Below are 26,671 nucleotides of genomic sequence, written 5' to 3'. Positions count from 1 at the left end.
GCATTGTTATTTTTAGCCATGCATGTGTTTTGTATTTTTGCTCCTTAAAGAAAATATTGTTTTGCATCTTTCCACACTTCATGTATGATATCATCAACCTGAAGCTTAATTTTTGGTCCCTATTATATTTTTAAAGTTTATTCATTGATGCTCATAGGTCTAGTTTATTGATTAAAAAATTTTTTTTACTTTAGAGAGAGAGAGAGAGCGCACAAGCAGGAGAGAGGGGCAGGAGAGAGAGAGAGAGAGAGAGAGAGAGAGAGAGAGAGAGAGAGACAGAATCCTAAGCAGGTTCCACACTCAGCACAGAGCTTGACAGGGGGCTCTATCCCAAGACCCTAGGATCATGACCTGAGCTGAAATCAAGAGTTTGATGCTCAACCACCTGAGCCACCCAGGCATCCTTTGATTTTTTTTTAAAAAAAGTTTATTTATTTTGAGAGAGAGAGAGAGAGAGAGAGATTGAGAGAGAGAGGCCCAAGTAGGTTCCATGCTGTGTGTCAGTGTGAAGCCCCATGCAGAGCTCAAACTCAGGAATCATGAGACTGTGACCTCAGCCAAAATCAAGAGTTGGAGGCTTAAGCAACTGAGCCACCCAGGTGCCCCCGGTTTACTGATTTTTAATGGCATATGTTTTCTGTTGTCAACTGACACTTATGTTTTATTTCTGGTTTCTTTTAGCTTTTTATATTAACCAAAAATGCTGTAACCTGTGTTCTTTACATCTCCGTGGGTACATCTACTAGAATTTAGGGATGAAGTTGATGAGATAAAAGAGATACAAATCTTCAAATCTGACAGATATTACTAGATTATTCTCCAAACAAATTTTAATTCCATCACAGTGCATGAGAGCTTCACTGTTCTATATTCTTGCTCACATCTGCTGCTACCAAACGTTTTATGTTTTGCCAAACTAAATCTGGAATTATATCTAATTGTGGTTTTCCCAGATTATGAGGGAAACTAGGCAACCTTTCGTATGTTTATGGGACAATCCCCCCCCCTTTTCTGTGAATTACCTATTTATAGCCACTGCCTATTTTTCTACTGAGTTTTGTGTATGTGTTCTCATTTGTAAGCACCTTTAAAATTTTTGGATAGTAATTTGTTTTGTTATACACTTTGCAAAAGTCCTCTCCCAATGTTGTGGCATGTCTGTTTACTTTGTTTATGGTGTCCTTTGTGTAACATGTGCTTAAATTTGAATACAGTCCACTTTATAGTTTCTTCAATAATGTGTGCATTTGTTTCTCAAGGTGATGCATATATATATATATATATATATTTTTTTTTTTTTTTTAATGTTTACTTATTTTTGAGAGAGACAGAGCACAAGGGAGGAGGGGCAGAGAGACAGAGAGGGAGACACAGAACTCAAAGCAGGCTCCAGGCTCTGAGCTGTCAGCACAGAACCCGATGTGAGTCTCGAACTAACTGTGAGATCATAACCTGAGCTGAAGTTGGACACTTAACCGACTGAGCCACCCAGGTGCCCCAAGGTGATGCATATATTTTTAAATACATACTTTCTTCTAGACTTGTTTTGTTTTTGATCTATCACAAATTTACTTTTTTGTGTGTGTATAGTGGTAAAGGTTCAATTTTATTTTTCCACAGATATTTCATTTCTAAGCATCATTTATTGAAGTACATTTGTTTATTAAAGCATTTCATTATCCTCACTAATTTTTTTAAAATTTTTTTAACGTTTTTAAATTTATTTTTGAGACAGGGAGAGACAGAGAATGAACAGGGGAGGGTCAGAGAGAGGGAGACACAGAATCTGAAACAGGCTCCAGGCTCTGAGCTGTCAGTACAGAGCCCGGGTCCTCACTAATTTTTTTAAAATTTTTTTTTTCAACGTTTTTTATTTATTTTTGGGACAGAGAGAGACAGAGCATGAACGGGGGAGGGGCAGAGAGAGAGGGAGACACAGAATCGGAAACAGGCTCCAGGCTCTGAGCCATCAGCCCAGAGCCGGACGCGGGGCTCGAACTCACGGACCTTGAGATCGTGACCTGGCTGAAGTCGGACGCTTAACCGACTGCGCCACCCAGGCGCCCCGATCCTCACTAATTTTTAATGGTGTCTCTATTGTATTAAGTTTTCATATACATGTGAGTTGGGAAGAAACTACTGAACCTCTATGAGTTAGCATACACTATTACCTCTGTCTGGAAAGTCCTGTTTTTGTTGACTTGGAAATATTCTACTCATCTATTAAGTCCTAGCTTAAATATCATCTCCTTTGTGAGATGGCTCTCACCCTTCTTTGTCCTTCTCTATGTTGATTACAACCTCAGTGCAATATGCATTGCACCATAGATATTTTTTTCACAGCCAGATTTTTAGCTTTTTTGAGGCTAAACACATTGTCCTGCTATTTTATGCTGTCAAACACCTTGTAGATATTTAATAAGATTAACTAAATGAATACATTAATGAGTGAATCTTCAAAACAGAACAGCTTGAGTGACACTTGGTAAATCTGAATAATTCATCCTCATATCTCTGGTCTCTCTTTTCCCTTGTTTTGCTGACTTTGTGGTATAGAGACTTTAACATAGTTATTACGGATGAAATCCTTTCTAAAAATTGCTTCTTAGGACTATAATTTGTAGAGATATGATCTTACTTATTAGATTCTTCATTTCTGTTTTTTTTTTTTTTTTTCAATAAGTGATGTCTGAGAACTAAATCAGCAACCTTACCTACATGGTGATCTGCTTCATTTAAAAATCCCCAATGCCGTCATGCTGAGAAGTAGACTATAAGCTTCGCACTCTGAGTGAGCTGCTCTTAGGTACACATAGCTCCGTAAAGCACACTAAACACTGTAAACTCACCCATTTTTACTTAATTTTGTTTGGATACTCTATAGTTCCCTATCAAATGTAGAGACACCATAAATAGTTATTGAATATTTGCATGATAATATACGTATGTGTCTTCACGTGCTGTACTGTTGAGGTTTTATAAGATCTAGGACCCTCACAAGTAGTAAAGAGCATAACTGACTTCTGTACATTATTTCCATCAGACTATACACACCCTATGAAGCAGGCTAGGGATCAGCATTGTCAACGTGACCCTGAGGTTACCACAGTCACTTGCTTCTGGTATTATTTGGAAGTCAATGTAGACCACCTATGGTAGATATTGTTTTCACTTGCAGTAAATACTCAAATGATTAGCAGTCCTTTATTGCCACCAAATTTGCTATTGACTAAACTCACTGTACTAAATGCTACCATTGACCGCAACAACTCAAGAAAGTGAAAACACAACCTATATGAGAAAGCATGGTCATCAAAACCTCCTAGTCAACCAATATTTCAACTGCAAGATTTACCTTAACTTGGGAATGTGGGAGTTTGGATTTCACATTGTTACAGGTCAACAAATCATACAGAGTTAGCTCTGACCGATTCAGAGGAGTCTGGTTACAGCCAGTTCCACACTATCTCTGCACCAGGGTCAGCTGTATCTCTGATACCTCTAATTTGCTTCAGGAAAGAGCTACTGCTTCCAAGATTTCACTCAAACTATTCTTTTAAGACATCCTTAACAGCCTGAGCTTTTCTCTAGATCTTTCTTTTCCTTATCCCTAGAAATATCCTTTCATCATTGGCTTTTCAAGGTGTTCCACCAATATAATTTCTAAAATTGGTCTTTTCCGTTCCTGCCCCAGTTGATCTAGTAAATACTTGAGTTTTCTTTCTTACTTTCTTAACTTTTTTTTTTTCTGGTGGATTTCCTTTTTGAACACTTCTTGCCTCTACTCTCCTATGCCTCCCACTTTGCCTCCACACAAAGATTTTCCACTTCCTTTCCCCCTCAGCCATATGGGTTCCAAATTTTCTCATTCTCCTCTGTTCACGTCCATGTTAAAAAAAAAAAAAAAGAGCTGTTTATCTTAAATTAGTGTTTTAAGTCCCCAACTTACATTCAAATTACTCTTATCTACAACCTCTGTTAGACTCTTCCTCTCTTTAGAGTTCAGTTTCCTTGTTTGTAAAATGAGATGGTTGGGAGTGGTCTATAAGATCTGTTTCAGCCTAAACATGACTCTGTGACTCTATGCATCTGACAAACTCTGTCTTCTTTGGTCACTTCAAATGATTACGGCTCATTCACCACCAACTGGCTACCTTTGACTTGTAACATCTTGGGAAGCACTTCGGCTCTCAGCACATTCAGTGTGAACATGGATCAGGAAAAAGAAGAATGAGCCAGTTCTAGCATCAGAGCTGTGCTCCTCTTAGCACAGTGTGAAGTGACCTGGTTGGGAGGACGTGACAAAAGCATAAGAAACTGCCAAAGGGAGACTGGATTAGGATAGGCACAGGCAAAGATGCAAGCTGAAAGGTCTATGATGTCCCAGAAGATGACAACCAGAGGAATTAGGCCAGTGTCAGGGCTTCAGGGAGACAGATGATAGAAAAGAGTAAACAGAAATTTAGAACTCAGTTATCAGACAGATACTTGTCTTCTTTAGCAAGATACTTACTCAGAAATTGAGTTTAGGGGTCATGAGGCAAAGTAAGAGGAAGCTGCAAGGCCTGCGGATAGATGCAGAATCAGAGTCAAAGGTGAGAAGTGTTGAAGAGAGCATGAGACCAGAGTCCTTAGTCTTTTTGTACCCCCTTCCTTCCCCAAAGGGCGTAATTCTGAATGCAATGAGCAGAAATAGATGGACTTTATCTTTAGCTAAGGTATCTGTTAGATTACCTCTCACTAAATTCCTAATTGCATGATGAGACTGCTATGCCATTCAGGCGATACAAGACTATAGTTATGTTTCCTCCATTCTGCTTGGCAGACAGCACAACAGGAGACTCCACCTGGTCTGCTTTAGATCAACTCTTTCTGCACAAGGAGGATTCTTGAAAAGAACTGTCTACTTTCTGAAATGAAAATTGGTAAAGATTATATTTTCCAGAAGTTTGATTCATTGGACAGTCTTTTTAATTTTTCAAAGAGGTAAATATTTTTTTTTTTTGAATCAGAACTATGCATGCTACAAATCCTTCTGGAAAATGGGTGATTGGATTGACTAACTTTAAAGTTAAAACACATTATATAACCTTTCTATAGTCAAGTAAGGTAGCTGTTATTCCTAGATCCACTTTGCAGATGGCGATATGGGGGTTCAGAATGATCAAGTACATTGAAGTTGGTTACACAGAGCAAGAAATGAAGCTGGGATTCAAACTCAGGCCTCTTAACTTTAAGCCCTATGCTCCTTATAGTACATTCCCTGTAGTTTTCACCCAGACTGTGATGTATTTAGAAGGGTGTCTTCTGGCACATCCTTCAACTTGTATGTACTTAGCAAATTAATCATAAGAATGTAACAGACATAAAATAAACATCTTGGTGGAATGACTGGATGACCACCTACATCTTCCCTGCCCTTACTTACAACTCCCCTCCCCATCCCCTGCTTAACATTGGGAAATAAGGTTTGCCTCGCTTCCTTCCTTCCTTCCTTCCTTCCTTCCTTCCTTCCTTCCTTCCTTCCTTCTTTCCTTCCCCTCTCTCTCCCTCTCTCTCTCTCTGTCTCTCTTGCAGTCTGCTTTTTACAGTTTGTATGGACAATGGTGCCACATACACTAGAGCTTCCTGGAGGAAGGAAGATCCACTCATCGACCCCTTGATTACACCATTCACTAAATATTAAGTGAGTTCTCACTGCTTCAAGTCCTTGTATGAGGTACATAACTGGGCATCATAGAATGTTTATGCTAATGGATATAACAGTCTAATCTCTTTTGCTCTGTGTAACTGGAAAAGGTTTCAGAAGATCGAGGTTTGGAGAAAAATTAAGAAAATGAATCTCAGTTCAAATAATCAAAAAGTCCCCTATGAAGACGAAATGGAGCTGATTCTCATTCGGCTCTAAAATACAGTCAAGCATGAAACACATGTTTTCAAATACCAGCGCGGAATGAATGCCATAAATGCCAAAGACATGGTCAACCAGTACAGTGCCTATCTCTCTCCATCAGAGTAAATTAACTCAAGATTGCTTCTATTAAGCCTTCCCTCTTCTTCCTGTCCCTCCCTCTGCTTGGAGGAAAATGCCTGCTGATGGCGCTTCCTGGCACAACAGCTACTCTGATATTTTCAGCGCATTATGCCTTTTGGTGCTCCCTTAACTCAGTGACCTACCCGTGCTGGCCAGAGCTGCATTAACCAGGTCCCGCCCGCACAGGAGAAATTCCTTTCATTCATCAGCAGATAAGGAGTTTTGACAAGCCTCTCTGGGGAGCAAAAGGGGAACACATGCACACAAAAGATTGCCCTATAACGCTGAGAAGCACAAAGTGAAGGAGCCAAAGAAAGACCGAAGGAAGCTTTGAGGCAGCCAGGGCAGACAGGGAGTCTGCTATCAGAATTAAATGCGATGTAGTCCAGAGCCCTCTCTCTGTCTCTACCTGCTTCTTCTCAATGTCACTATCGGCCCACAGTTTGATACAAAACAGATCCCAGAAGTATTCCAGTAACTCCTCAGGACCACCAGGGCAAAAACAAAAACATTCAGGGCTTGACACTTACCAGGGCAGCCTGCCAAGCGTATCACATGTGAAAAGAGCTGCTCGGAGAGAATAATCTTGCTCATGTTCACAAGGCCGGGTGTTAAGTCTGTGAGAACCCAGGGCATTTTCCATCCAGGGCAACCTACAAGGGCTGGGAAAAGCACTTTTCTATGAACTGCCAGAAAGGGCAATTACACGTTTTATGGAAGTAAAGGCTGAAGGAGAACATGAAAGGTCAGTTGGGGGAATGGGGAGAATTAGTCTACCCTCTTGCCTTCGAGTCTGAGTACACTGAAATGACCCCACCTTGCAAGTATATTTCCACACGTTCTTTACGTGAATCTCTTCTGCAAACCTGGCCTTGAGGAATTCTGACACCCAGCCTAACAGTTTCATGGTAACATTTATTTTGATGTACCACACTCCAGTCAAGATAATAAGGTGGGCTTCTCCACTCTACAAAACTTTGATCCATCGGTCTAGCAAATATATCTAGAGCACGTACTACGGGCCAAGCATGTTCTAAGTGCTAGCACTAAATCAAGGAACAAAACCCATAATAAGGCCTCTCGCTTTTGAATCGTATCCCGTGATAGAGTTTCACAGATACACAGTATATTAATTCTGGCAGAGAATTTGGTAAATGAGAAATAGGAGGTTCAGTTAGCTAAAATTGATCTCACAACTCTTTGTTGAATACTTCCTATATGTGGTACAGTGTTTTTCAGGTGTCAGGCTGGGGATAAAGCAGGAACCAGATGTGCACCTCCAGTCCTCCCGTTTCTCTTATTCTAGTGGACTTCGCCCGTCATTTAACTCTGCTCTCACATCCATTTCTGCTCTTCTGGGGGTAGGAGGGCAAGGGGAGAGAATCCTTGCATGTTATGTTTCTTAGGTCCCTTTGTCAAATGGCTTTTGACCTGCTCTCCCAAGAGCAGGCACTGGCTCAGCTTTGGAGGGCAGGAGGAAGTCAGCCGTCCTACTTCTTCCTTTCCTCTGCGGTGTCTTAGGCGATGGCTGTCTCGCCTGTGGACACCAGCTCTCCTCCCATTTTCCCTCCAGATCCTTTGGGTGGCGGTGACTTCTCGTTCTGAGTTGCTTCACTGTCTCCCTTTTAACTTCTCTGCTTTTTGATAACCTGTGTGATCAAATCCTTGCATGGAATTTCCTGTCTTTGAAAGACCTAAACATTTTGTTCGTTTGTTTTCTCCATGGGACCCTAACTGGAAAAGAAAGTTTTGATCAGGATATGAAAAATGTGATTAGCAAAATAAAAGGGGAAGTGTGGATGTATAAGAGATGGGATGTAGAAGAGAAAATACTGACTGTATTAATTTGCTAAGGCTGACACAACAAATACTACAGACCAGGGAGAAGGAACTACAGAAATTTATTTTCTTGCAATTCTGGAGGCCAAAAGTTCAAGATCAAAGTGTCTTCAGGTTTAAGGCCTTCTGTGGCCTCTCTCCTCAGCTTGCAGATGTCTGCTTTCTTCGCGTGTCCTTGTATGGTTGTTCTTCTGTATTCCTGCCCCTGGTTTCTCTTCTCAAAAGGATATCAGTCGGATTGAATTAGTACCCACCTTCATACCCTCACTGTAACGTAGTCACCTCTTTAAAGAATCTATCTTCCAAATACAGTCACAGTCTAAAGTACTGGGGCTTAGAGCTTCGACTTACAAATTTGGGGAGGAGACATAATTCATTCCATTACACTGACCTAGTTGAAAGGTCACGAAGGCCTGACTAGGAAAGGTGGCAACAAATAGAGTAGCGGGAAGGGCTCTGGCAACCACAGATGCATTTATTTCATTTTCACATATTTGACACACGTTAGTCAACACAACGTGCCATCCAGTAGATACGTAGACTTGAATAAGATGAAGGTTCTCGCCTGCCCTTGACATTGGATAGGAGAGACAGACAAACTGTGGAACAATAAAAATATAGCATGACTCGTCTCAGGCTACATCGAGTACAGGGAGTAGCTGGAGTATGGCGAACAGGAGCATCTCACTCCATTAAGAACACCAGGAATGGCTTCCTTGAAGTAGATGTCACCTAAGTTGAGTCTTCAAAAAACTAAAGTAGTAGGCAAGTGAAGGAAACATTGAGAGTAGGAAGAAAATTCCAGGCAGATACAAAAGCATGTTGTCTCGAGGTTAGACCCATGAGTGAAAGGTAGCATAGCATTTTGATCCTTCCTGACATTGACAGGACAGGTCCTAGTATTTTTAGAAGAACTGAGAATATTTCTCAATATTCATTGAAGTTGTACTCTTCATAGCTCTTTTAAAAAACATTTGTAGTTGGCCTCTCAGCCTTTGAGCTAATGTTTTGCTTTCTCGTGTTTGTTTGTTTGTTTGTTTGGTTTTAGTTTGTTTCTATCTCTGAGAGAAAGTCATGGCGCTCTTTCTTGACCATTGTCTCTCTGATTTTGGTTTGGCTTTCTCCCCTTTGGCATCTGTGATCCTGGGGACCCAGGATGGTGCAACTCTTGGGAAGCTACGGGGAGTGTTTGTCAGAGCAAGGGGAGGAACAGGGCAGGCTTTTAAAATTCTGGTTTGTTGCCTTTTTTTTTTTTTTTTGCATCTACATTTTTAATGAGGATGTTCCTTCTTTAGCCATATCTCTGTGGCTATATCTACAGTATTGGGCACACATGGTTGGCCCCAAACCGATGTCAAGAATAAAATAAAAAAATAAAGCTTTTGTCCTGTTGCTCTTTTTCAGCTTTTTCAATAATCTCTTTCCTTACCGCCTCAGGGTGTCATCCGAGAAGGTTCAAAGTCATTCTTACGTAGATTTCTGGCTTAAAGAAGAAACCATTTGTCCAATGACATTATTTAAGAAGGAGAGTAATTGAAAAATAATGTTTATAGCATTATAAAAAACTCTATGGGCATTTGAAGATTTTGCACTTAATCATACCTACCAGAGCCAAAAGGTTTACAGAGGTCCCCAAAAAGAGTCACTAAAACCTTTAGATGAGGTCTTTTTCTTATGAAAAACTCTAGTAATTCGAAAGAGGTTTTCTGCATATACATTTCCTATTCAGAGCAAAAGGACATCTAAGTATTCATCAGTGCCTACTTACAATAGATTTAGGTAGAGATGCCTTCCTTTGTCATTGGGACTAAATTGCAGGTTGTTAACATGAAATAAGAATAACGTGCATCTTACCAACCATTAGGATTGAAAACACTGACTTGTGGATTTCCTGGTTTATTAGCTTGTTTTATATTTCCACTTCTGCAGAGGAAATAGATCCTACATTGTAACAAGAGAGCATTGAGTTAGATGTAAAGAGGAACTTTGTGTGTCAGGCTGATTAAACACTGGAGCAAATTAGCAGGGGAGCTTATGGAATCACCATCTGTAGAGATATTTTAAAAATAGAATTGACAATTTTCTTCTTTGGATGATTTAGGAAATGCCCCTACTGGCAAGAAGATGGACCAAATGGGCTCTTGAAATCCTTTTTGGTTTCCTGCTCCTAAGAGTCTTTCTCTACAGTTCTTGGAAGTATTTATTTCCTAAGTATAATGTAGAACAGAATGCCCATAGCAAAGGTGGTGCGTGCGTGTGTGTGTGTGTGTCCATGTCATTCGTAGGAAAGATGGGAAGGGAACATTGTGTTACTTTAAAAACACACTTTTCATTTCCTAACCAGTCATTTTTATCTACGTGAAATAAATGAGACTTCCTCAGACTTTCTAGAAGCTTGCCTCTTTCCTGACCATTCCCTCTCTTTTCTATGCCCACACTTCACATGTAGGCCTGATCTTGTGCCTACTCTCAGCTTCCACTTTTCCACTTATATCCTGTCTCTCCTGAGGCAACTTTATGCTCTTCTGAGCCTTCTGCTCTTGGATGATTTGAAAAATCTGTTTCCACACCATGAATCTTTCTCTGGGTTACAGACCTGCATTCCAACTATCTGCTAGATAAATCTACCTGAGACAACCTCTCAGTAAATCCAACTCAGCAGGTCCCAAACTGAAGAGATGGCAGAAGAGAAAAGGGTGCTTTCAGAAAAGGGTGCTTAATCTCCATCCACACTTCTACAGTTCCTCCCATGACCCTCTTCATCCCTAGCCCCGACTCTACCCTGGTCATTCTTCCTCCCGTGTTCTCCATCTGGAACTCTGCAACAATCCAGCCTCATCTTGCACAACAGCAGTCCCATGACTGGTGACCAAACAGCCAATGAAAATCATACCTGACCATCTCCTCGGGCACCACACCATTCTCACAGCTCACTGCTCTTGTGAGCTCCCTCGCCTTTCTCAAGCTGCTCATTCCTCTTTGCCTCTAGTATTTCTTCCGTGTTCAGTCATCTTCCTACCCTGACTGGGGAATCCTACCTGTACAATGTGACACATGGTTCTAGTGTCAGCTCATCTTCTTAGGAAGTCATATTGAATCCTCCATGATGTGCACTAATCAACCTGTGTCCACAGATGCTCAGTACCTCCTTGATATGACTATGGAAAAGGTATATACCATAAAGGGTGGACCACTTCGAAACTGAGGCTCACTTGTCTACACCACATCCCAGATATGAGACCATGATGAGTGACTTAAATCTGTTTCCCTAAAAATGGGGCTAAAAAACCAATACTACCCCCACAGGAGTGACAATGAAAATACTCAGTTGGGAACTGGGGAGAATAAAGAGGTGAACATTTTGTACACCCGAAACTAATGTAACGCTTTGTGTCAACTGAACTCAAATAAAAAGAAGAAAAAACAGGCTAAAAAGAGAGGTGAATGGTCTCTGTATTCAAGCAGCTTATAGTCAAATAACTGTAATAATATATGCAATAATATCCAAATAACTGTAACAAGCTGTAAAAGTAACATCTTCTTCTTCATCAACATCATCATCACAACTAACCTTCACGTCCAGCACTTTCTAACCTGAATGAATCATTCAGTGGCTAGATGTTAATGAAAAAAACTCTTACAACAATTAGGGAAAGCAAGGTCATTTAGATTTGTTGACCTTTCTTCCTGCTAGGGCAGGATAATTCCCCATAGCATATTCTTAAATGTTTAACGAGTCTATTTAAATGACTGAATCTATTTGGTTCCTACAGCATCCCATAAAAGATTAACCTACAATGTATAAGCCAGAAGTTCCAGGAAATTTCTTTTTCTGAGATTTACTTTTCCTCCAATCATTTCACCAAACCCTCATATCTCATAATTTCATTATAAAAAAAGTGCTGTCATTGTACAGTAATTATGCCCAGTATTTGTAGTTAATTATCTCGTTGCCTCTGAGTTTTCTTTTCCCCTTACAATGATGTACCACGTACATTTACTCCTTTATTCTTCTAAGACAATAATCCTAAGTAACCAAATCATAGTTATGTTGAATCTATTTGTATCTTCAAATTGTTTCCCATTTATTAGTTCTGTGGCGAACTCTCAAAACCTTAAATATCACTTTATTTGGTGTAATGATGATGGTAATAAAAACAATAAAACCAACAGGGAATAAAAGAAGAATATAAAAATAATGACGCCTTGCATCAATTCACAGAACACTTTTGGTACAAAAAATGTACGGAACACTTTTTACATCAATTGCGGTGGAATTTTATCTTACGTGGAGACTGGGCCTTCAAACCAACATGGAAGGTGAAGATTGTCTACAGTTAATTTACCCTTAAAAATCCCTTAGAAAGTGCCACATTCAATTTCAACATCCCATTTCTCACTAAGTCCAAAGATTTCTTTTTTTTCTTCTGCCATTGGAACAGATCGCTGTTTCTTTGGTTGAGCTCCAGATGAAGCAGTTGGCTTGCTTTTAGGCACCATGTTGCATGAAAAATAAGTATCTTTAAACACTAGAATCACACTCCTGCACCATCAGGTGCTCACATTATGAGAAGCAGCCGCAGGGAGACAGAAGTCTGAGCAGAGACAGCCTCTCCTGTCACTCTCCCCCTCAGGCCTGTGCTCAGGCACGGGAGGGCTGGGTGGATGGCCACGCTATTGCATACCTCTGTCTCTGCCTCTCTGTCTCTCTGCCTCTGATTCTTTTTCTTTCTTTTGTGAGCTCCGAGAGGATAAGCATAGAGCTGAATATATTTAAGTCAAAAAAGCCCCATGAGGGGCGCCTGGGTGGCTCAGTCGGTTAAGCGTCTGACTCTTGATTTCGGCTCAGGTCATGATGTCATGGTGCATGGGATTGACCCCCTCCCCCCCAACCCACCACCGCTGTCAGCGCAGAGCCTGCTTAGGATTCTCTTTCACCCTCTCCCTCTTCCCCTCCCCCACTCACTCTTTCTGTCTCTAAATAAATACACTTAAAAAAAAAGCACCGCATGATATGCTATCATTGTGCCCCCTTTGAGTATCTTAACAATCTGATGAGCTAGGTAGGGATTATCTTATTTTCTCAAGGGAAACATATTAGAGTAGGACTGGTGAATTTAAAAGTAAAAATATAGGATGCTCAGTTAAACCTCAATACCAGAAAAACAGTGAGTAATCTTGTAGGATAAGTATGTTCCAGTCCATACTCAGGTCATACTTGTGTTCAAAAAAAAAAAAAAAAAAATATATATATATATATATATATATTTTTTTTTGTTGTTGTTGTTGTTTACCTGAAATTCAAATTTAACTGGACACCCTGCATTTTATCTAAAAATTCTAGCTCAGAAGTATTACTTGGCCTCAAAACATCTAGTTTCTAGAACTTTATATTAGCTCATGATGCTCCTCATTACATTTGAACATCTTATTTGTCTACATTTAAATGATTTTCAGAGAACGCCTGGGTGACTCAGTCGGTTGAGTGTCCGACTTTGGCTCAGGTCATGACTTCATGGTTCGTGGGTTCGAGCCCTGCATCGGGCTCTGTGCTGACGGCTCAGAGCCTGGAGGCTGCTTCGGATTCTGTGTCTCCCTCTCTCTCTCTGCCCCTCCCCTGCTTGTGCTCTCTCTCTCTCTCTCAAAAACAAACATAAAAAAAAAAAAAAAAAGAATTGTTTAAATGATTTTCGATTCCTATTGAAATTACAATTTCGATTGACTGTAAGATTACTTAAAGAAAAACAAGCAACATACACAAATACATTTTCTTATTAAGACGGTCCATGAATTAAGACTCACATTTGAGCTGTATTAGTCCATTCTTGATAAGGAATGGAGTATCTCCTTGGGTTTTGCTTTCAAGATAAAACGCCCCTTGGACTGGACTTTAGGGGATGATGCGAAACCCAGGGAAAAGCTGTGAGTATAGTAAAGGCCTTTGCTACTCGGATGGAATGGAAAATATTTAAGCCAAAAGAAAGAAAAAAGGTCACGTTCACATGTCTAATATATTGAGTTTGTACTCATTATGACATCATTAATAGCCGATTAGAAAACTCTCTTGGTATTCAGCCTTCTGACTCCATTTCATAATAATTGGTATTGATAGTATTTTATTGTGCTATGTAGTTTGCCAGCACCGAGCCCGATGGATTCGGATCCAGAATATAAGCAACGCCTTAACAAGGCAAGCACGATGTTATGTTATTTTTACCACGCTGTGTTACCTGGCAGGCAATTACAATTCTGGACTTTAACATTGTTTTCCAAGAATAACAATCATCTAATGTTTAGTTTGGCTGAAGCAGGGTTTGTGATTGCCCACCTGTTAGAAGAAAAATAAGACATTCCTGTAAACGGAAGATCTGAGGCAAATCACGAAACATTTTAAGAAAGGGGATAGCATGTTCTGTTGGCTACACTAGAAATTGCAAGAGGTAAGGGGAAGTGGATAATAGACAAAGGTCTGAGTACTACAGGTCTTTTGATTATCCTTAAAACACCCCCAAAATGCTATCATCCATGTGCGGGGGTAGGATTTAATTTCATTGGAATGGCTCTGGCACTGTGTCTTAAACTGGTGGTCAGATTCCCTGAAGAGGATTAGGGAAGCATCCCAAGGGGGTCATGTGGCCAGAACAGCTGACTTTAAAGCAGCTATTTAATCATGAAGCAAAAGCAGAGTAGTCTAGTGTTTATGAGCTTGTGCCCTGAAGCAAGCACACCTGGAATAATTATGAGTTCTGCTACTTACTAACTCTGTGATCCTGGGAAAAGTTTTTCTAAGCCTCAGTTTCCTCATCTGTGTAAGGGGAATAAAGATGCTTTCGGGGTTGTTTTGAAGGAATTAATGGAACTAAAAGAGTAAAGTGCTTATTGTATAATAATCACTAATAAATGAAGCTGTTATTATTAACTATAAAGAATGTGAAGAGAATAAGACTTTTTCGTTCGCTTGTTTCTTACATCTATTCACCAGACATTTAGTGAGTGTTGGGTGAAACTATTTTAGGTGCTGGAGAATAAGACCTTTCAACCCCAGGCTGGGCACTTTCCCACATCCCTCACCCCAATTTGCTACTTCCATACCAAGAGGGAGAAGGATACATAAGATTACAAAGTAAGTGATAGTATGAAATAACATTCCTTGTGCCCATAACTATATACCTCATCTTACATTATTTAATACATATAATGTCTGTGTGGGATAAGTGTCATATTGCCTTGTGATAGGTGAGGGAACTGAGGCAGATAGAGTTTTAAATTTTTTAAAATATTTATTTATTTTGAGAGAAAGAGAGACAGACAGACAGTGAGCCGGGTAAGGACAGAGAGATACAGAATACCAAGCAGGTTCCACGTTCTGAGCTGTCAGCACAGAGCCCAACGCCGGGCCCAAACTCAAGAACTGCAAGATCATGGCCTGAGCCAAAGTCAGACGCTTAACGGACTGAGCTACCCAGGTGCCCAACAGATAGAGTTTTAATAGCATTATCGAAGTTCGTGCACGGCAGAGCTGGAGTTTGGACCTAAGTCTGCATGACTGCAAAGTACATTACCTCAGCTACTTACAGTCGGGAGAAAATGCCTGAGAGCCTCTAAAGAGATGATTCACCATCCTGATGTGACAAAAAAAAAAAAAAAAAAAAAAAAAAGGAAAGGCCAGAACTTTCATCATTTCTATGGTCACTAAAAATTATCTTATCTTGCATTCGGTATAAAAACTGAAAGCTAATTCTTATATCAAAGTGACCTTGTATTAATTCCCTAGTTCTCTTCCATGAGTGTGCATTCATTAACATTTCTGTAACTAGTCCCTCTTATTGCTGATGTGATCAAAATCAAACGGTTAATGAACTAAACCACCCTTGCTAAAAATAATCTCTGCAAAGACCACATGTGGTAATTCTAATGAGCTATTTTACAGTAAATGTACTTACGAAGAGCGTGAAGGAAACAAAGAAACAGAGTTCTCGAAGTCAAATTAAAAACCAGCATTCAGTATTAAAAAAGTTAATCTGGGGCCACCAGACTACATTTTAATTCTACGCTATTTTTTGACCAAACTTGGCATAGCAATTTATCGGTAAATAGCCATTCTTAAACACCTACACAGCAATTAGATTTGAACTTCTCTAAAGAGAAACTGAGTCACCAGCTAAGTAGCCATTCTTCAATCTTCGAAAGGCAATTCTAAAAAATCAATACTAAAAGCCCAAAACCCTGTCTCCCTGCCTGTTTCTGAAGACTTCAAATGGGGATTATTCATTTCCCCACTTGTTAACTTGGAAATATCTGAGGTATCTGTCATTTTGAAGTACTCCAGTATTTATATACAACGTTTTCAAAATTACAATCATAAACTTGTACTTTAATGGGGAAATATAACACACAGTGTTTAAATGTAAAATGGAACATATGAGACTCCAAATGAAACAAGAAATCTTTCAGCTCAGGAGAAATCTGTGTTCAGGTCAGTCACAGTCTGGATCTTACAATTAGTCCTTCTTGGGGTGGGTGGTGGTGGTGGTGGGGAGACAGCATTTGTGAAGACATTGGACATATTGCTAAAGACAAACTTAGAGGAGTGGCTGTCAATATACTTCTCTAAATATTATAAGCAATGAAGAAGTGGGAGATTTACATGTTCACATTATCCCCACTGAGGCATATGATCAAGTTAGCTAAATGCCTTTCCCGGTGCCCCTGCACCCAAAACGAAACATCAATTATACACTCAACAAAATAGAAGAGAGTGAGGAAAGCCATTCACTTGCCACAATAATGATGAGGTCAACGTGAAGGGGACATTCGTGTCAATGAAGAAGCTTTCAGTTGATAACAGGCCGGTAGGTAGTCATATTTTAACCCTCGCCTCTCTCTTGGTCATTCTTGTCACTGTCACACACAGCCATTCTGTCCTCTGTCTTGTGAATTATTCTCACACAGCGCCTCTCCCCTCATCCTCAAATGCCCACTTACCACCCTCATCAACGTGTCATGACCTCATACCTTTTTTTCCTTTTTTATTGTCTCGCTCCCCATCTGTTTTCACTGTTCCTATTCCACACACTCCCCACTGCTTGAATGCTCTAGAACCTTTGGGAAGCATCTACATTTTTCCTTCACTCTCTGGTTATGTGCTCGAGATGCCACAGAATTGGTGGACGGCCTCTTAAAAGCTGTTGGTAGCACTTTCAACAACAGCCAAACTATGGGAAGAGCCTCAATGTCCATCAACTAACGAATGGATAAAGAAGATGTGGTTTATATATACAATGGAATACTACTTGGCAATGAGAAAGAATGAAATCTTGCCATTTGCAGCTACGTGGATGGAACTGGAGGGTATTATGCTGAGTGAAATAAGCCAGGCGGAGAAAGGCAGATACTATATGTTTTCACTCATATGTGGATCTTGAGAAACTTAACAGAAGACCATGGGGGAGGGGAAGGGGAAAAAAAAGATACAGAGAGAGGGAGGGAGGCAAACCACAAGAGACTCTTTAGGACTGAGAACAAACCAAGGGTAGATGGGGGGGTGTGGAGGAGAGGGAAAGTTGGTGATGGGCAGGGAGGAGGGCACTTGTTGGGATGAGAACTGGGGGTTGTATGGAAGCCAATTTGACAATAAATTATACTAAAAAAAATAAGCTGTTGGTAGTCTTGAAGAAGGGGAATAGCAGCATGAGACATGGTGTCTAAAGACGCTCAGAACACCAAAATGCCCTCTGTACACGAGACAGGTGTTCTTCCCTCGCAGAACCAGATCGGATGGGTGGGTTTCTGTTCAGAACACTGTGTTAGATGGCGACGGGCATGGGGCCTTCCTATTGACGTGGTACCACAAGCACGTCCACTCCCTTCTCTATGCCTCAGTGTCTTCAACAATGAAATAATGCAATGCAATGCAATGTAATGAAGGTCTGGGCCTTCTGAAGCAGAAGGACAAGGTGCTAAAAAAAAAAAAAAAAGGAAAAGAAACTAAGTGGGGACAATTAAATCTGCCTCAAGCAGGACATGCCCTATTATGAAGGAACCGTATGTGTGAGGAGTAACTATTTTTAGCTCTGGTTTGGGCAGACAATTTGCATCACATGTCCCCGTACCTAGGTTAACTTTGTGTGTTTTACCTAATTTCTCTTTTCTAGTGAGCGGTTTACCAATGCCAGTGGCTTAAATCTCAGCCAATTTCAAAATGAGAGGATGATGATCGAGCAATGCTCTGGGAACTGGCTAATGTTCTGAAGTTGACTAAACAGGCAAAAAACTGTATTGCCTTCTTCAGCAACCCAGATGGAATGCAGATGCTGACCACAGTGACTGGCCAACCACGAGGAAGGAGGAGAGAAAGGGAAGGGGAGGGGAAGCAGGGAGAAGAAGATCCAAGAAAGAGAAAACAAAATAAAGTACATTACCCTAAAAATGTTAAAATATCAAAGGAAACTATTTAGGAAGAAACACATGAAACAGCTCTCATGCATCAGCCACACAGTTGGTAGCATCTCTTACTTGGGGCTTAGCCAGTGGGTGTTACTGTGTGCAATTACTTTAGAATTCTCAGTATTGTTTAGCATTGACCAATAGCTTCTGGGAAGGCTTAGAACACTTCAGGAATCTTCTAAGGAGGCCGCATTTAGGAATACATTAATCCACCTGAAGGTAAAGAAAACCAACAGAGAATGAACTGAATTTTGGAGATTAGTAAATATACATTAAAATGAATATCAAGTGATAGCAGCATAGCTTCAAAGAAGATGCCGTTTTGAATTGAGAAAAAAGTTAACTTGATCAGTGTCTGGAAGGGCATGTTATCTAACCGTATATTATCATTTGGTTGAGTTTCACTGGCAAGCAGAGAAATTTCCCCCTTCCTCCTTGGGAAGTGCTGCTGTGGAGAGAAGAATTTTCAAGTCGGTCTTTAATAAGGATCATCAGTGTGCAATTTACTACTCCCAATCAATGGTTTCTAGCAAGGTTGTAACAAAGGAATGTCTTCTGGGGGTGGGGGGGGTGCAGCACATAGTATTCCTAACTGAAGGATCATCACACAGAGAAATTTCTTTCTCTGTGCTCAGTGCAGAAACACACCAGTACTTGAATTTTCAGAGTGATTCAGAGAGGACAGGAACTTTTGAAATGAAAGCCAATTTATAGGATTAAAAAAAGCATTTTTCTTGGGGCGCCTGGGTGGTTCATTTGGTTAAGCATCCAACTTTGGCACAGGTCATGATCTCATGGTTCGTGGGTTTGAGCCCCGCGTCGGGCTCTGTGCTGATATCGCGGAGCCTGGAGCCTGCTTCGGATTGTGTCTCCCTCTCTCTCTGCCCCTTCCCCTGCTCGTGCTCTGTTTCTCTGTGTCTCAAAAATAAATAAACATAAAAAAAATGAAAAGAAAATATTTTTCTTATCTTTAAAAAAGGCAACCCCAGGTGATTTGTGTCCATGTTGAGGCAGAATTTCACAGCTACAGATTAATGCCTTGGTTGGTTTTTCATTGACTTTTGTTTAGCCAAGTGGACCTCAAAATGTTCTTGATTGTGCACATCTTCAATGAGGTCAAAAGATTTGTAAGCCACATTTATCACTTGTAGGCCACATCTATTACTCTCTCTCAAAAACATTTTTAAAAATACAAATATTTACATACACATACATATACTTAAACAAATCTATATACTGAAAAGTGAAATCATTTTGAAGAATAGTGTGCCTCAATGTATCCTCAATGGACTTATAAAATATTATAGTAATGTGTCACAAGTAGATTAGATAATTATCTCCTATGCTGTATATATAAACAATGATGTTGGATTATAATACATCCCGAATGGATTTACAGAAATCCTTGGTTTTGTGGCTAAGAGTTGTTCATTAGCCATACTTTGATTATAACCAATTTCATGGCTTAAAGTACGAATTCATTGTATTGAATGACATCATAATGCAACGAAAGCCCAGAATCTGGAGTTAGAAGCTCTAACTAGAAACACCAATAACTGGTTCTGCACACTCTTAATAGTTTTGAGCCTTAGGGTTTTTTTTTATTATTATTAATAACTGGGGATACTCACTTTGTAGGTTAATTGTAAGATTAAATGAAGAAAAACACATTAAAAGTATTTACATAACATGAACACACTGAGAAAATAACTATTTAAATTACTAGCAATAAGCAATTATTTTATTTAAGAATAGTAGTCCAAAGAATGTCTCTCCCTCCCACCCTGTTGCAAAAATGCTTCGTATTAATGTCAAAATCTTTGCAAAGAGAATAAAGAATCTAAGGAAAATTTCAAGTAACTGTTACTTAATACATTTTTAAATTAGTTAAGATGGTAAAGTGTTTTAAATTTATTTTTCTCTCCAAAAAAAGAGAAAAGAACATATTTTAAAAAAGCATGTAAACACCTTTCCCTGAAAAGGACCATAAGATGGAAAGGAAGTAGCCTAATCACATACATTAATTATTATTTTGAAAGACAGTACAACCAAACATAGAGCTTCTCAAAGTTTCAAAACAGTCTTGGTCACTTTGATGTTCTGAGGCTTCCTGATCATAAGAGAATAGGAGTACCAAAGTGGAGTTACCAACTTCACAGTATATTTTAGCTATTTGTATTCAGCCAAGTAATGCTTCAAAAAAATACCAGCAACTTTGTGTACACATCCCAACAGCACTCCTTCCTGACCAAGAGGTACAGGGTAAATGATTCCCCCGCCCTCTTCCAGCCATCTCCCTACCCTGCAGTAACCCAGCATAAAGCACAGTATTTTCATGACCTAGCAGCCAGATTGGAGCATGGAATATGTATTGGGTAGTTGCAAATCTGCTCCTTGGAATGAATTGCTACCCATAGTCTTGTCCAGCAAGAATCATGGAGGGTCAGTGGAAAAATGCAGTGTCTGTGAGAAGCATCTCAGATGCACCTCTATTTTTACCAGCCTCTGCAAGGATGAATAAATTTGTTTTATTTCAAAGAAAGTGAGCACAGAGTCACTTCTCTCATATATATTTTAAAGGGAAGAATAAGCCAGCCTGAGCATTTCCTTCCACACACAGATGAAACGACTTCCACATGGCTTTTAATTACGTTCCTCCAAACTAATATTCTTTGAACAAGTAATGTTCTCTCTATGGAGTTACTCCTGTAAGTTGGCACTGGAAGTGGGGGGGGGGGCAGGAAGGACTGTAAACAGTAATATTCACATCCATTCTGAACAACTACAATGCCAAGAAATGCTCTGAATATTTCCATGGACCTCCCACATTCTCGATAGGATGTTTTCTGTGCATGGTGATCCACAAATATTATCATTCCATGACAATGCAGTTTCATCAAGGTACGTCTCAATCCATGGGATACGAGTCCCACACAACAGACGGCGAATTTGGCGCAGCCCGGCGCACGCTGCGTGTGTTACTTACTGGTTATATTGCAGTGGTCACACTGAGTCCCGTATGGCGCCGTATTAACGAATGGCATGCAAGCACCTTCTGTTGAAACATCTGCGACAGGGAAATTTCAGGCATTTTTCCAGATAATTTTTGTGCTCTGGACCAAATTTTCATTAGGACTATAAAACCTGGCAAGCAGTATTGTTGTGTATGATTTTTTAATAAACTGGGACATGCCTTTGTTACAAGAGTGAGGAAAAGGGCTCTTCAGAGACTCTTTTCTATTATAAAAAGTTCAGAAAACATATGACAGCTCACAAAATAACATCTCCCAACTTTTTTTTTTTTTTTAAGTGCAAGGTTCCAGGCTTTCGTAGACATATAAATAAAATTCACAGTTTTGGATGCAGAGAGCAAAAATGCAGATTTTCACAACTTGTAGTAAATTATTTCAACGGTGGCTTTCCTTAAACATGTGTTTGTTAGGAATGCACACAACCGACAGAGATGTTTCTTATGTATTTAATTTTTGATGCTTGCTGCCAAAACCAATCTGTGCAAGAGGTTTTACTTGTTTGAAGAGACACCGTGTTTCAGAATTAGAAAAAAAGTCAAGTGTTTGGGCACATGCCTTTTTGTACCCATAAACAATGTGAACTTAACAACTAGCATTGTTCTTTTTATTTTCACCAGTTCAAACATGGGTGTTTCCATTTCTTTCTTCACTGCCAATAACCACCTTACTACTACAGTAATGGAGGCTAGAAAAACTCCCTTTTGTAATTCTTTAATTCCCCGTGCCCTGCTACAAACACTAATGCAAAACAAACATGCTTGGCAGTAAATATGTGCATTATCATTATGTAAATAGGCATGTTATCATTATCCTTTGATGATGCTGTTCTTTGTAAAGCCTTTTTTTTCTTTCTAAATATATTATCCAATTTAAGTTATAATGCATATTATACCACTGGGGCTATATAAACACTCTAGATCAAGGAGAATGAGTAGACGGTCTATAATACAACAAAATGTTTACCACCTATGCATATGGTGTGTGATGCAAACAAACAGACCAGTGCTGTTGCACATTACACAATCCTACCCCAGCCGCGCACGGAAACCTCTGAGATTAATATCCGTCTTGCTGTTCAAATTGAGTAGCACATTATGACATTTTATATTGACAACATTATAAGCTGAGATGATACATTTTAAACCTGATGAGATGAATGATCTAGTACCAGCAGAAAACACGCTGCATATCTGAACCTTATATGAACTAGGAGCGACTCATGTCACAGTCTGTTTGGAAATGTTACAATGTTTGCATAAATCCATTGCTTATGCATAAGCACCAGGGAACTGGGATCCTGAGGCAGGCAGTAAGCTGTAAAGTTCTCGTGGCGCTTGATAAGCATGCAAGATGCATCTCACATTCTCCTTGGTGAATTGCAAATGTTTGGGTAAGAAAGAGCAGATAGCTGCATATTGTAGGAAAAGATCAGGGCTGATTTCTTCAGTAGGGGTTGGAAGGGAGCTAGAGAGGCTGGGCATAGGGAAAGGAAGGACTGAGTACCCCTTCCAATTTACCTAGGCCCCTCAAAACATGCAAAACCCACCTGAGGACGTAGATTTTTGGTCCTAATTGTCCTCACATTCTGTAGTTGTCAAAATTGTTGGGCATAAATATCAACTATTTGAGTTCACTATAAAGACACAGGGATGCTGTTTAATTAAAGTGTGAATGATGGTGCTCCTCGGCTTCCATTATTTTCTCTTTTCTAGAGCAAGTAAGCTGTTAACTCTGGAACAAGACAGTTACATTTATTCCTTGTTTAAAATGTGTTGTCAATATATTTTTTTTCTTTGGAGTCTCCTAAAGGAGTTTGCTACTTGACACATAGTTAAACTGATAAGAGTTCAAACAGCTTAAAGACTCCATTTCCGTAAATTTAAAACTCATTAGCATTAGCATCTGATTTACAGAGCTCCAGAACACACAGATTAGGCCACGTGTCACACAGATTAGGCCACGTGTTCCGTGTGCCCACCTCACCCCTCACTAAGCACTCGCTCTGGGTAAACCCCTTTCCCTTTTTAAATATGTTATCCAGTCTTAGGGCCCGTGCACTGTGTACCACTGGGGCTGCAGACAAACCTGAAACGCTTTGAGGGATTTCAGGTATTACACCACACACACCAAGCTTTCTTTTTCAACCCGGGAAAGGACCATGTCTATTCTAGCATAAGATTAGTGGTGGATAGATATAATTTGAGAGGTGGGGGCTGGGGGGGGTGCAGATATTGCATGAACTGACGCCTTGTGCTGGACGTAGTGTCTTGCTAAATCTTCGCTGGGAGAACGAGTCTTTCCCTCCCCCCACCACCCCGACCCGAAACTCCCTCTATCCCACTTTACCTGGGTTAATCTGCTAGGGCTATCATAACAAAATCCCATAGTCCAGGTGGCTTAAACAACAGATTTTTTTTTTTTTTTCTCACAGTCTGAAAGCTATAAATCCAAGGTCAGATACCATCAGGGTTGGTTTCTGGTGAAGCCTCTGCTCCTGGCTTGCAGATGGCCTTTAGGATAATGATGATGATGATTATTAATTATTATTTCAATTCAAGTTAGTTTACATACGGTGTAGTCTTGGCTTCAGGAGTAGAACCCAGTGATTCATCACTTACATATGACATCCAGTGCTCATCCCAACAAGTACCCTCCTTACCCAACCGTTTAGCCCATCTCCTCACCTTCTTCCCCTCCAGCAATCCTCAGTTTGTTCTCTGAATTTAAGAGTCTCTTAAGGTTTGCCTCCTTCTCTGTTTTTATCTTATATCTCTTTCCCTTCCCCTATGTTCACCTGTTGTGTTCAATTCCACGTATGAGTGAAATCATATAATATCAGATATTATTTGATATCACATGGCCTTCTTTGTGCTGTGTCCTCCACATATGGCCCTTTCTCTGTGCATGTGCAGAGACAAGGGAGATCTTTCCTTTTCTTTTTTTTTTTTTTAAATTTTTTTTTCAACGTTTTTTTTTTATTTATTTATGGGACAGACAGAGACAGAGCATGAACGGGGGAGGGGCAGAGAGAGAGGGAGACACAGAATCGGAAACAGGCTCCAGGCTTCGAGCCATCAGCCCAGAGCCGGACGCGGGGCTCGAACTCACGGACCTTGAGATCGTGACCTGGCTGAAGTCGGACGCTTAACCGACTGCGCCACCCAGGCGCCCCGAGATCTTTCCTTTTCTTATAGGAACACTGGTCCTATCGGATTAGGGTCTACCCTATGACCACATTTAACCTGAATTACCTGTCTGATGGCCCTGTGTCCACACAGTCATATTAGGGGTTAGCGTTTCAGTCTGAAGGCCACAATTTAGTCCTCAGCACTAGACATCAATCAGGTCACAGCTAAGATCTGCTTTCCTCCTGGGAGTGCCCCCAGCCCTAAAGTTTAGGTCAGGTGGCAGTTTCAAATAAAGCCAGAGGTTCAGTAACATCTTGCACGTCGCAGCAGCAAACCTGATATTGTCCACCCTGTGACCACGTGGCCTAGTTAAGAAGCTGGAAAATGTGCCTGTGAGATTATCCCAGAGAAGGTGCTTCCTGAGTCAGACATGTGTGAATCGAGGCCCCAGGCCAATGTGATTGGGTGAGACTGCCCCCCTTTGAAAGTGCACCCATTTTTTACCTTTGTGAAAATATAAACCAAGAACTGGAAGACTTAAAATTAGGGAGTGAGAATCCACAGAAAGTGGAGTTACACCAGTTGACAAAACACCAGCTCGGCATTGGGGGCTTACAGTCCTGACCGGGTTGGTGGAGAAGAGACACAGCGTCTGCCCGCTTAGGGGTCAACACAGCTCAGACAGGGAGCAGAGTCAGAGCCGTGTCTGGAAGCTGCCAGCCACTTACCTACACACTATTCAAGATCCACCAAGGCAGTCGCATCTCACTTTACTCCTTGCTTGGAAGGGTGGATGGGAGCCTGCCATCTGCCAGGGAGTTCATAAACTTGAATGTGTAACAGTGTACCCACTGCCATTACTTTTATTTTTAGAAATTCGATCTGGCTTCTGACAAGCCTTTTGGGGAAGGTGGTAATCACTCACCTACCTGGGCTTCTCCACAGGGCCTCTCTGACAAGGCCTTGCTGCCTCTTCCCCATCTCTTGGGACTGACCATGGTTGAGACTGTGTTCATATTGAACCAGCATTGGTGACCCGATAGAGCTTTGTCCAGATTCGTTAAATTACAAAGGAGAAAATCTCTGTACAATGGCGACAGGTAGGGCAGTGGTTCTCTCCCCTAGGGGACATTTGGCAATGTGTGAGGGATTTTTTTTTTTTTAACTTTGTTGTTGTTGTTGTTTTGTTTATTTATTTATTTTTGAGAGACAGAGAGCTAGCACAAGCGAGGGAAGGGCAGAGAGACAGGGAGACACAGAATCTGAAGCAGGCTCCAGGCTCTGAGCTGTCAGCACAGAGCCTGATACTGGGCTAGAACTCATGAACCGTGAGATCATGACCAGAGCTAAAACCCAGAGCTAGATGTTTAACCAACTGAGCTACCCAGGTGCCCGAGGAAATTTTTGTTTGACCTGACCTTGGGTGCAGAGCAAGGATGGTGACACTTGCATGTAGTAGGTAGAGATTAGGGAGGCCACTAAACATCCTACCAAGCATGGGAGAGCCCCTCATGACAAAGGATTATCTGCCTCTCAAATGTCAATAGTACCAAGATTAGAAACCCTGATAGAGAGGTTAAGAAAAAGGGGTTTGGATTAAAACCGTCACTTGGTTGGGGCGCCTGGGTGGCGCAGTCGGTTAAGCGTCCGACTTCAGCCAGGTCACGATCTCGCGGTCCGTGAGTTTGAGCCCCGCATCAGGCTCTGGGCTGATGGCTCAGAGCCTGGAGCCTGTTTCCGATTCTGTGTCTCCCTCTCTCTCTGCCCCTCCCCCGTTCATGCTCTGTCTCTCTCTGTCCCAAAAATAAATAAATGTTGAAAAAAAAAAATTAAAAAAAAAAAAAAAAAAACCGTCACTTGGTTAATTCCCTTAACCTGCAACCAAGGTTAAGTTCACTCACCTGTCAAATGAGTATAAAATACTCATTTCTTAGTTCTAAGGATTAACAGATAATATATCAAAATATTATTGTTAGTTTAGCATAAACCAGGTGCTGAATAAATTCTGAAATGCTTCGTGCAGTGACACAGACTCAGAAATCATCCAATAAATGGCAGGAACTACTGTTAATAGATTTCTAAATAAATAACCAACTGTTGCAAATATATAGTATTCAGACTAGATTAGGGATCAGTGTGTGTCAGAGGAGCCGAATGGGTGGGTATGATAGACTGGAAAATTATTTGTGATT

General features: G+C 40.6%; 1 long non-coding RNA gene across 2 annotated transcripts in view; it reads right to left on the bottom strand.

Annotated features, from left to right (window-relative positions):
* Positions 1-26,088, bottom strand: part of LOC147571994 (uncharacterized) — a 172,086-nt gene extending 145,998 nt beyond the window's left edge. For both annotated transcript variants that reach the window (XR_015247057.1, XR_015247058.1), the window contains exon 1: positions 25,409-26,088. This is a non-coding gene — a long non-coding RNA (uncharacterized LOC147571994). The remainder of the gene's footprint in view (positions 1-25,408) is intronic.
* Between the last annotated feature and the right edge of the window lie 583 nt (positions 26,089-26,671).

This window comes from Puma concolor, chromosome F2 (assembly GCF_028749965.1).
Source record: "Puma concolor isolate L17-30 chromosome F2, mPumCon1.1.hap2, whole genome shotgun sequence".
NCBI classification, from domain to species: Eukaryota; Metazoa; Chordata; class Mammalia; order Carnivora; family Felidae; genus Puma; species Puma concolor.
Note: the sequence above shows the minus strand (reverse complement) of the source record. Positions and strands in the feature narration are given on the sequence as shown.